Genomic DNA, 13,366 nt, shown 5'->3' on the forward strand with positions numbered 1-13,366 from the left:
TTATCTCATCCCGGGACACCCTGTATATAAAATATATAAAATCCTCAAACTATGATCGATTCTGCAAATCAAATTCAGTCACTTCCATCTAGACTGAAGAATTGACAAAGCCTCCACTGTAATTAAAAGTGCATCTCACTTAAGCCGCTTGAACTTGGGGGCGAATTTGTCAAGCGAAAGGTGTATTTATTATGAAAATTTAAATTTACAAATTTAGGCCGCTGTGCAACTTCTTACAAATATCAACAATCACCTAATCCTGCTGATAAAAAGAAAGGTAACAAGAAACCACGACGATTACCTATGTAGGTACCCGATGGTCATTAACATCTTAGACAGAACCCTAATGGGCAAATGAGAAGCACTTTCCTTTTACGCTGACCCGGAGTCAACTTTTCATAGAGGTTATCGCCAACTGAACCTCAACTTAACAACTGGGACGTAACAACCCGAGAGCAGTTAAGTCAACCGACTTTTGATTCAGTTCGTTTTACATTTATATTATTTATGGGTAAAAAATTGGAAACTACAATTATTACCTAATATAGGGTGTTTTCATAAACTTCGGAAATCTGCGATAGAACAATCGTCTTTCTGCTTTGTTGCGTTAACGAACACACATATTCTGCGGAATGTTTGCAGGCCTGCGTAAGTAATATTTTCAGCAGCCACAATTCAATTTCAAATATAATACATGGATACAGTTAATTTAAAAAGTCTGCGGTTGTCTTCGGGGTGTTCAGACTCGGATGTCCAGTTGTTGGGTTGGTTGAGTTGGTTTGGTTGGAGTTTAGCCGCGGTAGTATGCGGACTGGGTGTCGCACAGTGTGTCGTCCCCTTATGATAAATCACTTTTTTTTTTGTTAAAAACTAATATTTTTGCTATTAAAATATAATTTAGAAGTGTCAACTCATATGAAAACATATTTATCTTACAAAATAACCCAGGTTATGTATTCAAAATAAGCTCCGAAACATGAGTACCTCGGAAATCGAAAATATTTTGAGGAATTTATGGGAATCTTTGAGAGTATATATTTCACGTTTGGTAATTGTTTGAAAAATTTTGTTAATGTTATTTTGTTTATTTGAGTATTGTTGTAAAACGTATAACAAAAAAAATTAAATTTATAAAATTATATATGAGTTATTAAAATTTCTTTGATAAATGGCAAAAAAAAAAAAAATTAATTTTTAAACTTAATTTAAAAAAATACTTATTAAATCATATCGATAATTTTTTATATTATTTTGCCATAGGCCTATACTTAATATTGGCAAAGTTTGGTCTGCTTCTGTTTGCGATTACCAGAGATATTCACATTTATGTGCTACGAGTCAAGTACTCAAAATAATTCATTTTTTGAGAAACATCTTCAAGGGGATCACAAAAATGAAAAAATCGATGTTTTTAATAATTTTTAGCCATACACAAGTAACAAAAAGCTGTTTATGTAATTAAAAATATTTTAAATATTGTTTTCAACAAGAAAAAAATTATATTTTTCTGCATACTAGATTTTTAATATAATTACTTGACCCGGCCACGCTCTACTGTGTATTATAGCGTATTTACCAACCTCGCCGATATAAGAATTTACGAAAATGCAAATAAAACGTTATTTCAAAATTTGAAAGCGATTGACAAAAAACTATTCGAGATTTGCTATGAAACGCAAACAAACATACGATTTTTTTGTATAGAGAAGATAAACAAAACAAGTTGACTTCAACTTAAGATTTCTCAAGGTAGAAAAAAGATATTGAAAAGATTTAAACGGGCTTTAAAAGAAAACATTTAGTTCTTTTAGAAACTGTCACAAATTTATTTAAAATAAATCACCACGTTCAAGAACATAACCTCAAAAAGTGTTAAAAAACGACATTTCAGATTTTCTAACGGGAATATTTCAAAAACTTGATATGATAGAATTTTTCTGAGTTCGGATTCGAGTTCAGCACACCAAAAACCTAACGAAAAGTATATTTTTGTTTATATATAAAAAAAAAAATTAATTTTGCTCACAAGTGGCTTCTTCAATAAATGTTAATTTCATAAACTATACTAAAAAAAAGTAATAGGTTGTTTAATTTGTTAATTTGTAATTTTTTTTTCTATTCCTGCCATAAAAACACAAAAAAAGATATTAAAACTCCAAAAACTTAGCTGCAAGTATTTATGATAAACTTTTGTATGGGCTCGACACACTGTGTGTCGGCGTAAAAATAAACTGCTTCTTCGTTGTCCATTGAAATTATGTGCTCATCCAGTATATCCAAAGCGCAAAGGTACCTAGGTTCGGGATGTTGTTGTTGGGCTGTCATTCTTCTCATCAGCTGATTGGGGTGATTGGCGATATTTCCTACAAGTATCTTCCAGAGAACCAAACGAGTCGAGTATTGTTTACGAACATCGAGTACTTACTAGAAAAAAACGATCTCGAACAAACAGAATCAACACAATTCAAATATGTTCGAGCTTTCCTGTTTAGGAGTATGATGACTCGTAAGTAATCCTACATTTCAAACGAATTCAAACGATCATTTTTCTGTTCGAGTAAAATGATCGTGAACAAAATGTTTATGATCAATGTGATCGAAATTACTCGAACTGGAAAGGAAATGTTCATAGTGTTCGAGGGTGGTTTTTCTTGTAGCATAAATAAAAGAGAATCAGTTTGGTACACAAAAGCAAGTTACATTTGTTTTATTTAAATTAATTAATTTGACAAGATAATGAAATGAAGAAAAACATATTAGAATAAAATTAAATTTAATACAGAAAAAAAAGAAAAATTAAATAAAACTAAATGCTAGATACAAAAAGTTATATTTATTTATTATGAAAAAAAAAATATTTAAATTGGATTTATCTTTAAGTTTGAATTCGCAATCATCAAATTATTTACAGTTTCTGGGTTCAACCTCTATCGTTTTTCTGTAATTATATTTCCAGCCTGTGAAAATGCATTTTCACACCACCATTGAAGAATATCCACAGGGCCTTTCGAATTAAACTGAATGTATCTTTCTATTTCAATATCAATGGAGTTCACGCTCGTTGTTGTATTTTCATTCATAAAATCCGAGAAAATATAACTGGCCCTGGAACTAGTTGTTGGTTGTTCGTCCAAAATATCTTCAGATGCCGCAGCAGTAGCAGGAACTATTGACTTTATGTAATCATATATTTCAGTCTTTTCAGTTGGGTACAATAATTGCATTTTATTGCACGGGGGATATAAAAATGTCGCACTTTTGAATGACATTTTAATTTCGGGATAAAACAAATTCACTAAATAATGTTTTACTTTGTATTTTAAATCACTTAAATTTTCTGAATTTTCCAAAATGTCAGTCCACAAATCTGTTGTTGCCGAAAAGTTTTTAATAAAACCGAGTTCTGTTTTGACTATTTCCACTAATTTGTCTTTAATATTTTTTACATTGTTGTTTATGGTTGTTCCAGTGGGAAGCATGTCTTTCACGTTAACATGTTCTCCGTATTTAGCACCGATTTTTATACACTCTTTAACAAATGCCTGCATTCCAGAGCCTTCTACAGTAGAAAACGGTCTAATATCTTCAATACACAGCTTCACGGACACATCAAAAACTGCTTTCTTATCGGCCATCGACACAATCACTTCTTTGTTTATATTTGGCAAGGTTTCTTTAAAACATCTGTGTCTCAAAAGGTTCGTCGTTGTTTTAAAATTTTTCATCACTGGTACTCCGAAAAATCGATTGCTAGACACCTCTAGAATATACAGACCAAATACAATGGTCGGAAAAAGTATTTTGACAAAATGAACATTTTTCTAACTGATGAGAATAATCTGTAACGGTTAAACATAAAATAAGAAAGTTGACGGTTATTTATTAAGTATATTATGGTAAATCTTATGATGGTCAATGTCAGTCATATAGTTGGTATTATGCTTCTAGGCTGCATTTTTTGTATAAAAAGTACTAATTTTTGAGGGAAAAAAGTATTTTGACAAACGTTCTTTTTCAACGTTGGTAAGGTAATGCATTTTACGTGTTTCAAGCACGTATACAACTGACAGACTTGTTAAGGCCCCGATTTGTAAAAAATTGGGCAAAACGGCGGAACTTAACATTGAAATTAGTGCATCTTCTGTTGCAAGTCATAATTTCTGTGTGTCTGTTAAAAAATCTGTCGAGAACTGAATTTATCGCGGGAAACTAAAAATTACTAAATATACAAACACAAAAATATAATTATACTATTCAAAATTTACCACAAACGGACAAAAAATGAAAAAAATGCACTTACAAAAATTGAAGCATTTTGAAGAATTCACTTTATCGCGGATTGACTCCAAAAAGTCTGAATTTGGAAATGCCATTCTTTCATCAAAAACTTTGTTAGCAAAAGTACCCTTTGCATTGAGCTCAAAGAAGACAATTTTACCATGTTTATGGGAAGATAATACAGTATTTATCTCATAAAACAAAAATCGAAAAAAAATTGAATTCTCAAAGGGACAAAAAATGAGAATTCAGTTTTTTTCGATTTTTGTTTTATGAGATAAATACTGTATTATCATTGAATAATTACAAATAGAAGTGACACCGCAGATTACTCATGCGACTATAAGAGTACCGGAAGATAGATGAACTACAGGTTTGCGCCTCAACTATCATGTATTTTCGAGTTGAGTCTTAACTAATAATTTTTTTAAACCTTCATAAAAAAATTAATAATTATTATTATACATTTCAAAGAGCTTATGTTAATAAAAGTTTTCGTATATAGAAAAGTCATATTAGTCTAGAGAACAAGGACGATGCCTTTTACTCCAAGTGGCCTAGGTTCGAATACCGGTAAAAATTGAAATTGTTTTTTTTTTGACAAATTTAATTAATTTTTATTCTAGTAATGTTAGAAAAAAAAAAAAAACAATCTCAATTTCCCGTCAGATTCGAACCCAGGTAGGTAAACTTAACAGACATTCACCTTATCCTCTAGGCTGTCTCCACTTTTTGAAATAGGAAAACTTTTATCTATATGTATAAGCTGTTTAGGATTTGATTTTGGGTTGCTGGATTTGCTTTTGGATTGTTGGCTTTGCTTTTGGATTGTTGGATTTGCTTTTTTAATTCAACGCACGATTCCTTGGAATCAAATTGATTGCTTTAACCGTTTAGAAGATATTCGTATCCAAACCAATGCTCACTGATTTCAATAGTTTTCTTATGACCCGTATGCATTGCGATTTGGATACGAATATCTTCTAAACGGTTAAAGCAATCAATTTGATTCCAAGGAATTTTTTGTAGAACGTTTAAGCCCCTACAAGAATATATCTTGCTCAATTGAAAATAATGAATTTTCAGTGAACTGGAAAATTTTTAAAAATATAAAATATTGTTATAATTTTTTTTAACTTTGACCTCGAATATCTTTAGAATGGTTAGATTAATGAAAAAAGTTATTAAATCCTTTTTTGTGGAGCAATCAATTTCCAACAAGAATATGTTTTGCGCGTTTGATTATTATAATTTTTCAATTTGTTACAAAATTAAGAACAAAAAACGAATTTTTAAAGATTTTCTCGATTTTTGGACCTCAAATATCTATTCAACGGTTAGATAAACGAAAAAAGTGTATTAGGCCTTTTTTGTAGAGCGTTCAATTTCCTACAAGAATATGAAAAGAAATTTGGTAAAAAGTCAATTAATAAAAAAATTATTTTTTTTTAGTAGAAGCTTGATGTAAAAATGGAAAATTGCAAAGCGGAGGACCTTCCCATTAATATAAAGAGCTCATATTTAGTGTGCATATTCTAGAGGTGTTTAGCAATCGATTTTTCGGAGTACCAAATCAAAAAAAAAGAATTTCGATTTTTTTTGACCCACCCTAATCACCATTTTGATTTTTTATTTCGCCAAAAGTCCCCCATACCTTACTTCGGCAGTTTCTTTTGTCGCAAATAGAAAATATATTATTATTAAGACTTAAGCTAAGACTTTGTTCTTCCATTGTTTTTTATAAAACTATTACTTTTTTAAATGAACTCAGAAGATTGCTATTTAAATATTGTTCTCGCAAGAAATCAGCTTTTGAACTAAAACATTTCATTCATAACTTTCCCTTTAACCCTTTCATGCTGATTTGTAATTTCCCCAATATACCTACCCGAAAAAATAGTAATTTGTTTTAAAAACAATCATCCCAAATCGCGTTATTGCATATTTTTTAGGGATATGTTTCTACAACGCACCTACCTGCACAAATTAACTGGGCATTCCCCACTACCCCATTTGTATTGTTACCTAACGACTAATTACTTTTTTATTTACTCAGTCATTGAAAATCCCTTTCTAAAACCACAATTGTAAAATTAAAATAACCTGCTTTAATTGCAGTTGTACCGCCAACAACCAACCTTCAAAACCTAAATAAAAAAAAAAATGTGCAACAGGTACCTATAGGACGTAGAAATTGGAAGTGGTTGTTTTCATTGTTCAAACTGTTCATGATTTTTCGATCGCGTTCGAACACTTCGATCACTTTCGATCATTTCGAGTAAAGCCTAGAGTTTATGAACAGTTCTGATCGAGTATACTCATGAGTTCAAACAATTTGTATGGTTTTGTTTGTGAGTATTTTTGTTTATGAGTAAGATGATTTACGAGTATAGAGAGAAAACGATCGAGCACGAACGATCATTTTAAAAAATTGAAATTCTTCGAACAGGTTCGAACATACTCATTTGGATCTCTGGTATCTTCGCCGGTTGCAGTAGATACTTGTCCAGTGGTATGATTTTTGCCTCCTCGTAGAGTCGCTTGTTGCTATAGTATTTCTGCCGCTGTCGGTCGAAGATAAATAGGGTGCACAATTGCACATCCTCAATAATTCTCCTCGAATATTTGTAGTTCCTGCATGGCTATCTTGGAGATAGTGTACCATACCGGAAAGCTGTAGGCAATGACTTGTCGCAGAAGCTGCTTGTAGATTAAGAGTTTCGTTGGTTGACTTTATCCTGTTCTTTATTTTCATCAGAGGGTGAAGGCGATGGAAAGCAAAGTTGGCTTTTTTGAGGACCAAACGGGAGTGATTGTTGAATCTGAGGAGCTCGTTAAAGTTGATTCCTAAGTACTTGGTGTTGCGTCTGGCTGGCAACCTAGTTCCATCTGGAAGTGTCAATGTGATGCTTCTACAGCTTCCAGCCGATCGACTGCCTCGTCCCCCTGATCGTCTAAGGCACAATAGTTCCGACTTGGATGAGTTTATTTGGATAACCTTTTTACTGTAGAACTCATACAGTTTCCGAATGTGAGCTTCGACTTTCCTGGCAGCTATTGTTGGCGAGATTTCAGCAGCCACTGAGTGTTCATAAACGTAAAAAAAAATATAAAAAATAACCACAGAATGAGTTTTGTTAAATAAGCAAAAACATATTTCCTTTTTCAGTTCCCGAAAATATTGTTTTGTAAACCGTTTTAAATTAGGGTGGCAAAAAAAAAATATATATACATATATTTTAGGGTGTCCGTTATTTCCCAAAGTGATGTTTTCGGGGGAGACACCCCCTAGATCGAAAGCTTAGGGCCTAAATAAGGGGAATTTAGCAAAAAAAATTGTTTGGAGGTCATTAACCCGTGCCTCTAGGGTCATACTTTCCTCATACAAATTTGTATGGGAAATTTTTAACTCATACATACAATTTTTTTTCTCTCGTTAAAAATTTTTTTTATATTTTATTTCGGTTTTTGAAATTATTAGTTGAATGAAAGTTTTGCCGTTTTTATACGTTTAAATTTATTTTTTTCGAACTACAAAGGATATGTTTACAACATTTTTACTGAATTTGTTTAAAAATTATAAATTACATCAAAAAAGTTGCAAACAAGAAAGGATAATATATTTGATAATATTTATTTCTTATAAAAACGGCAAAAATTTCAAAAAAAATTTCAAAAAATTGAAATTTTTCATTTATTCACAAATTTTTGAATGCAATATTTGAAAAGAATTAAAAACCAATAAAACTGCATTTAAAATTGTGTGATATGTGAAAGCAAAAACTACGAAAACAGCTAATAATTTCAAAAACCGAAATAAAATATAAAAAAAATGTTTAACGGGAAATTTTGAATGTGATCTTTTAAAGTAACTGTTTTCCAACCAGAATTATCAAACATTAAAAAAAATATGATTTAACTCGAGAGAAAAAAAATTGTATGTATGAGTTAAAAATTTCCCATACAAATTTGTATGGGGAAAGTATGACCCTAGAGGCACGGGTTAATGACCTCCAAAAATTTTTTTTTGCTAAGTTCCACTTATTTAGGTCCTAAACGTTCGATCTAGGGGGTGTCTCCCCCGAAAACATCACTTTGGGAAACAACGGACACCCTAATATATATTTATTTTCTTCTTTTTTTAATAGTGGAATAAAAAAAGGAGTGGTTCACATTTGAAACAAATTATTATCGATGGAAAAAAAAAAATTTTTAATAAAGGTGTTCAAAAAAGTTTTTTTTGTTGCGTTTGAAAAAATAATGAGTGAAGTGAAAATTAATTTATTTTCAATAATTAAAAAAAATTTGAACAATTTGCGATAATTTGGTCAAAATAATATCCACGTTGAATTTTTTTGGTTGCTTTTTTTCCACAAGCAACTATAGAGATTTACATTTTTTTAGAGCCACCCTAATACGAAAAATGAAAATAAAAAAACATTTTTTGCAACACCCTAATAATTAATATATTTGGTTTTCAATTTTTGTTTACAATATTTACATTTAATAACAACAAAAACATCGAATCAAGAGCCAAATAAACTTCTTCGTGACTTTAGTTATTCCGCGTTATTCCGCTTTGAAACAGTATTCACTTAAAAGCTTGACTTATTATCTATCAAGAATCACCTAATTTTGGCACTACAATTATGTTATAATATATTTTTTTCGATTTTTCTAAGTCACTATTCAACAAAAAAAGATGACCTTCTGTCAAAATTGAATAATTTCTTAGGATTTGGTTAGCTATGTTCTAAATTTAGGAACTTTTTTTATTTCACATGGTGTTTTAAAAACGATAGGCTAGTGAATTTCACTTAAAAATAGTTATAACAGAAATACCGGTGTTCAAATCCAAAATTTAGAGTAAGAGAAAAAAAGAACTAAGTAATTTGAAAAATTAAAAAAGAAAACTATCAAGGAATAAAAAAGATTATATCGGATAAAGGGTGTTTCAGTAATAATAAAAAAAATTTAATAATTTAAATTTTTTTAAGTTTCATAACGTTTAGCGATATTTAAACAGGGTTTTCATGTTTGCATCAAGTGCTTTGATGGAATTTTTGGTAATTTATAATTCGTGGCTTAGACAATGTGCTGCTTTCTGAAGATAGAATAAATTTATTTATGGCAACTATAAGAACGCTTTGTTAAAGATTTAGGTCCAATTTATTCACTCTCCATTATATTTAAAGTCTCCATTAAAAATTATAAATCTGTCAAATCGCATACAAATTTTAAAATTTCCCTTTTTTAATGGCGACTTTAAATTTAATGGAGTGTGAATAAATTGGACCTTAGTGAAATATGGGCTAAAATCGGTTGAAACTGTGGAAGCTTGAAATTCACATACTTTTCCCGACTCATTGAGAATTTAAGACTACTGTAAATAGTCTAAGATGAAATAATTTTTTCATATTATGATAACAGACCATCATAAGACAAAACAAAAGAGAATTTGATGAGTCCTGCAAAAAAAAAAAGCAAAAAACCCAATGTTTCCAGTTAACCTTTATGTAGTTTCCGAACTCCGTTTATCAAAAAATTGGCTAATTATGCATATAAAATTATTTCTATTTCATTTTCGTATGTAATATGTAGTTATAAATATTACCAACAAAAATGAATACAAAGTTTTTTTTTCTGCGCGAAATTAATTTTTTAAGAGGGTCTATCAAAGTGCCGTGCACTTTTATTTTTTTTTCTTGAAAGTTACTTCGAAAATCTTGTTCAGGATGATGAAAAAAAAATTTGGTGAAAATTTGAGCCGTTAAAAATAATTTTAAGAGGTCTATCATCGGTGTTTTTTATTTTTATACATGATATGATGTGTTACAACAGAACTGCTAGACGATCCAAGTAAAAAAAATTTCTGTTCATTTTTTCTTATATAAAATTAAATTTCCTACAAAAAAGATCTGATTGAAAATTTTCGTCAGACGAGCCGTATTCGAGTAATTAAGCTTTTTAAATCGAAGTGTTTTTTCAATTTGACTGTTTCACTTTGGAATTTTGTGATGAGCAAATAAGTGAATAGAAAAATAAAACCACGCAGATTCTTATAGGAAATTTAATTCTCTACACAAAAGGTCTCCTAGTAATTTTCCCTAAATTGAGTTCCGAAGAAGTTATTCACGATTTAAAAATTGATTTTTTAATTTTTTTCTCGATTTAAATCGTGAATAACTTCTTCAGAACTCAATTTAGGGAAAATTACTAAGAGACCTTTTTTGTAGAGAATTAAATTTCCTATAAGAATCTGCGTGGTTTTATTTTTCTATTCACTTATTTGCTCATCACAAAATTCCAATTAGTGAAACAGTCAAATTGAAAAAACACTTCGATTTAAAAAGCTTAATTACTCGAATACGGCTCGTCTGACGAAAATTTTCAATCAGATCTTTTTTGTACGCGCTATTAATTTAATTCCGCTAAATGAGCGATTTCCCACACTGTGCGGCGCCTTATTAAAAAAAAAAAACTTAATGAAATAGCGTCAGAAATGGTTAAGAATAAAAATTTGAAAAAATTACGGCATATTTTTTTTTCTGATTTGGAATTAATCTAGAGGGCGTCCCTAATTTTTTTTTCCTAAGGACCACCCTAATATATGTGGTGCAGAGAAATAATTCCACGGGAATCTGCTCCACATGGGAATTTATTCCACTTCAAGTGGGAATCTATTACACTTTTTGAAGTGGAATAAATTCTCACCGTGGAAGGGAATTTACTACACCAATTTTTTTGTGGAATTATTACCCACCAAAACTGTAGAAAATAGATTGATTTCTGAATATTTTAAGAACCATTTGAATTCATATTAAGCAATATTTTTATGTATATGGAAATAGAAGGTTTAGTTTTACCAAAATATTTTATTTTTATAAAACGACGTTGTATTCTTTTTCAAAACAAACGATTATAGAGTTTTTCCTTCAATTGAAGTTGCTTGAACGGAATTCTTAATTATGTAACTACATCTTGTGGATATAAGCAATTATATGGATAATGATGCTATGAAATAACGCCAAGTAAAATAAGGCCAACATTAGAAGCGAAACGGAAAAAAATTTGTTGATTCGCGCGAATTTTTATTTTCACACCTTTTTTTCAGCTTCGCGTTTCGGTTGTGAAATTTGAGTAGATTCTCATGTCAACAAATTTTTTTCGCTTTGTTTGTAAGATATTTCTTCAAATCACGCGAACTAAATACTATGAGACTTAAAATAAATCTTTTAAAAAAATCCCCACGACTCTTCCCCCCCCCCCCCAGATGCCGCACGCGCTGGGGTAAATTTTCACCGAGTACGAAGTCATTTGCGGATGATTATCGTATCGGCACTTTTTAGTGTTTTTTTAAAGGTAAAAACAAATTCAAAAGAATTAAATAAGTAAAGTGAATTGTGATACGAATATCAAAGGAAGGTCAAAGATTGGGACTGCTTCTTCCTCTTTTCCGTAAATTATTGTTTTGCTATGTCTTACTTTGATTTGAAACATTAAAAATCAAAGTCGACTTTAGACTACCTACTTATTAACGACACTGCTGTTTTTTTAAGTTTTTGATCAGTTTTTGTATGAAGAGCATGTAAGTAGTTAATATGTACCAGTTGACACGATCCAAGACATAGCTATGTTTCTGAAACTTACAATAGAAATATATTATATTTTCCCAGATCGAATTGGAAGGACTCTACTATTTTGTATGCCATGAAAATGGTTTATAAACTGAAGGTACTATCCATTTCCGCAAAAACGCAGCTTTTTTCCAGATGGCACATACAATACAAACATAAAGTAAAATCATTCTCCAAAATGACAAGAAATAAATCACCAAAATTGAAGGTGAAGTTATTTCCCAATTAAAAGTGTAATAAATTCTCACTCAGGGCGGGAATTTATTCCACTTCAAAAAGTGGAACAGATTCCCACATAAGGTGGAATAAATTCCCATGTGGAGCAGATTCCCGTGGAATTATTTCCCTGCACCAATATATGTATGGAGGTATCTACTTCTATTTCAGAGAACGTAAAAACTATTGAATTTGTTAACGAACACCATGATCAGATGAAGTTGTTGTGTAACTACGTTCGACCATAGTTCTTATTTATAATCTATTTTTTGTTCACTGTTTTATTTTTTTTAATGTAAAGGAATGTGACAGCTTACCGAACACTACTATATACCTACTCAAACTCAAAAATGACAACGTCGCTCGTCGTAGTAGTCGTCGCGTCCACCTTACGAAAATGAAAGCGTTTTATTTGATCATTCGTTAACATGCCAAAGATAATCTTGTACTCATTCGTTTAGCTGTATTTGTATATAGTATCCGAATCAACAATAACAAATACAAACCGTTGCGATCTGTAGCCGTCGACGTTGTCATTGTCACTTGAATGTGTATCTGCGCCGTGTCATTTTAGTGGTATTTTAAGTTTTTGTTAGTCTAATTAAAAGATTTTCAAAATAAAAATAGTTTTTGCGGTGTCATAGCTTGTTCCATATAGGTACATTAAAATTTAAGTTATTTTTTTCCTATAAAATGCGAAAGAAAACGTAAATGTTGTGAATTTTTTTACCTACATTATGTACCTACAATGTAGGTACATACATCCTACTTTATGCATAAAAAAATGCAAATTCTATTCAAATCATTTAGTGTTTTTAGATAGGTATACCTAACCTATATTTAATTTCTCTATGTGTTTTCTTACTTAAGTTATTGTTTGATCTTTATTCTTTTTCAATAAATAAAGCCAAAACAATTTTTGTTTTTCATTTTAAAATACATTTTTCAAAAATGAAGTAGGTATAAAAAAATGCACGTGGTTATTGAAGGTTATACAATATACAAAACTCAATCGTAAAACCCTTGCGGCATGCACTATTCTCATAATTTTCATTTAATGTAAACATTTATAAAACTGAGTTGAGTACCTACCCAATAAGTTTTTTGAACGATATTTATTTACTTTAAGCGAATTTACTGTCACAAAATGTAAATTTGTGTAAATTTTTCCATATAAGGGGAAGTCCGATTGCTCATTAACAAGATTGAGATTTGAGAATGCTAATTTAAATGAG

The 13,366-nt window shown here is 30.6% G+C and overlaps 1 protein-coding gene across 3 annotated transcripts in view; it reads left to right on the plus strand.

Moving 5' to 3' along the window:
- LOC129918405 (myb-like protein A) overlaps nucleotides 1–13,366 on the plus strand; it is a 148,490-nt gene that overhangs the window by 37,826 nt on the left and 97,298 nt on the right. Inside the window, exon 1 of one of the 3 annotated variants that reach the window (XM_055998918.1) lies at nucleotides 12,780–12,789. The exons of the other annotated variants lie outside the window; for them this stretch is intronic. The gene's annotated coding sequence lies outside the window, so the exon portion shown is untranslated. Of the gene's footprint in view, nucleotides 1–12,779; nucleotides 12,790–13,366 lie in introns of those variants that run through there. 3 annotated transcript variants of the gene reach the window in all.

The sequence above is a fragment of the Episyrphus balteatus genome, chromosome 4, assembly GCF_945859705.1.
Source record: "Episyrphus balteatus chromosome 4, idEpiBalt1.1, whole genome shotgun sequence".
In the NCBI taxonomy this organism is placed as follows: Eukaryota; Metazoa; Arthropoda; class Insecta; order Diptera; family Syrphidae; genus Episyrphus; species Episyrphus balteatus.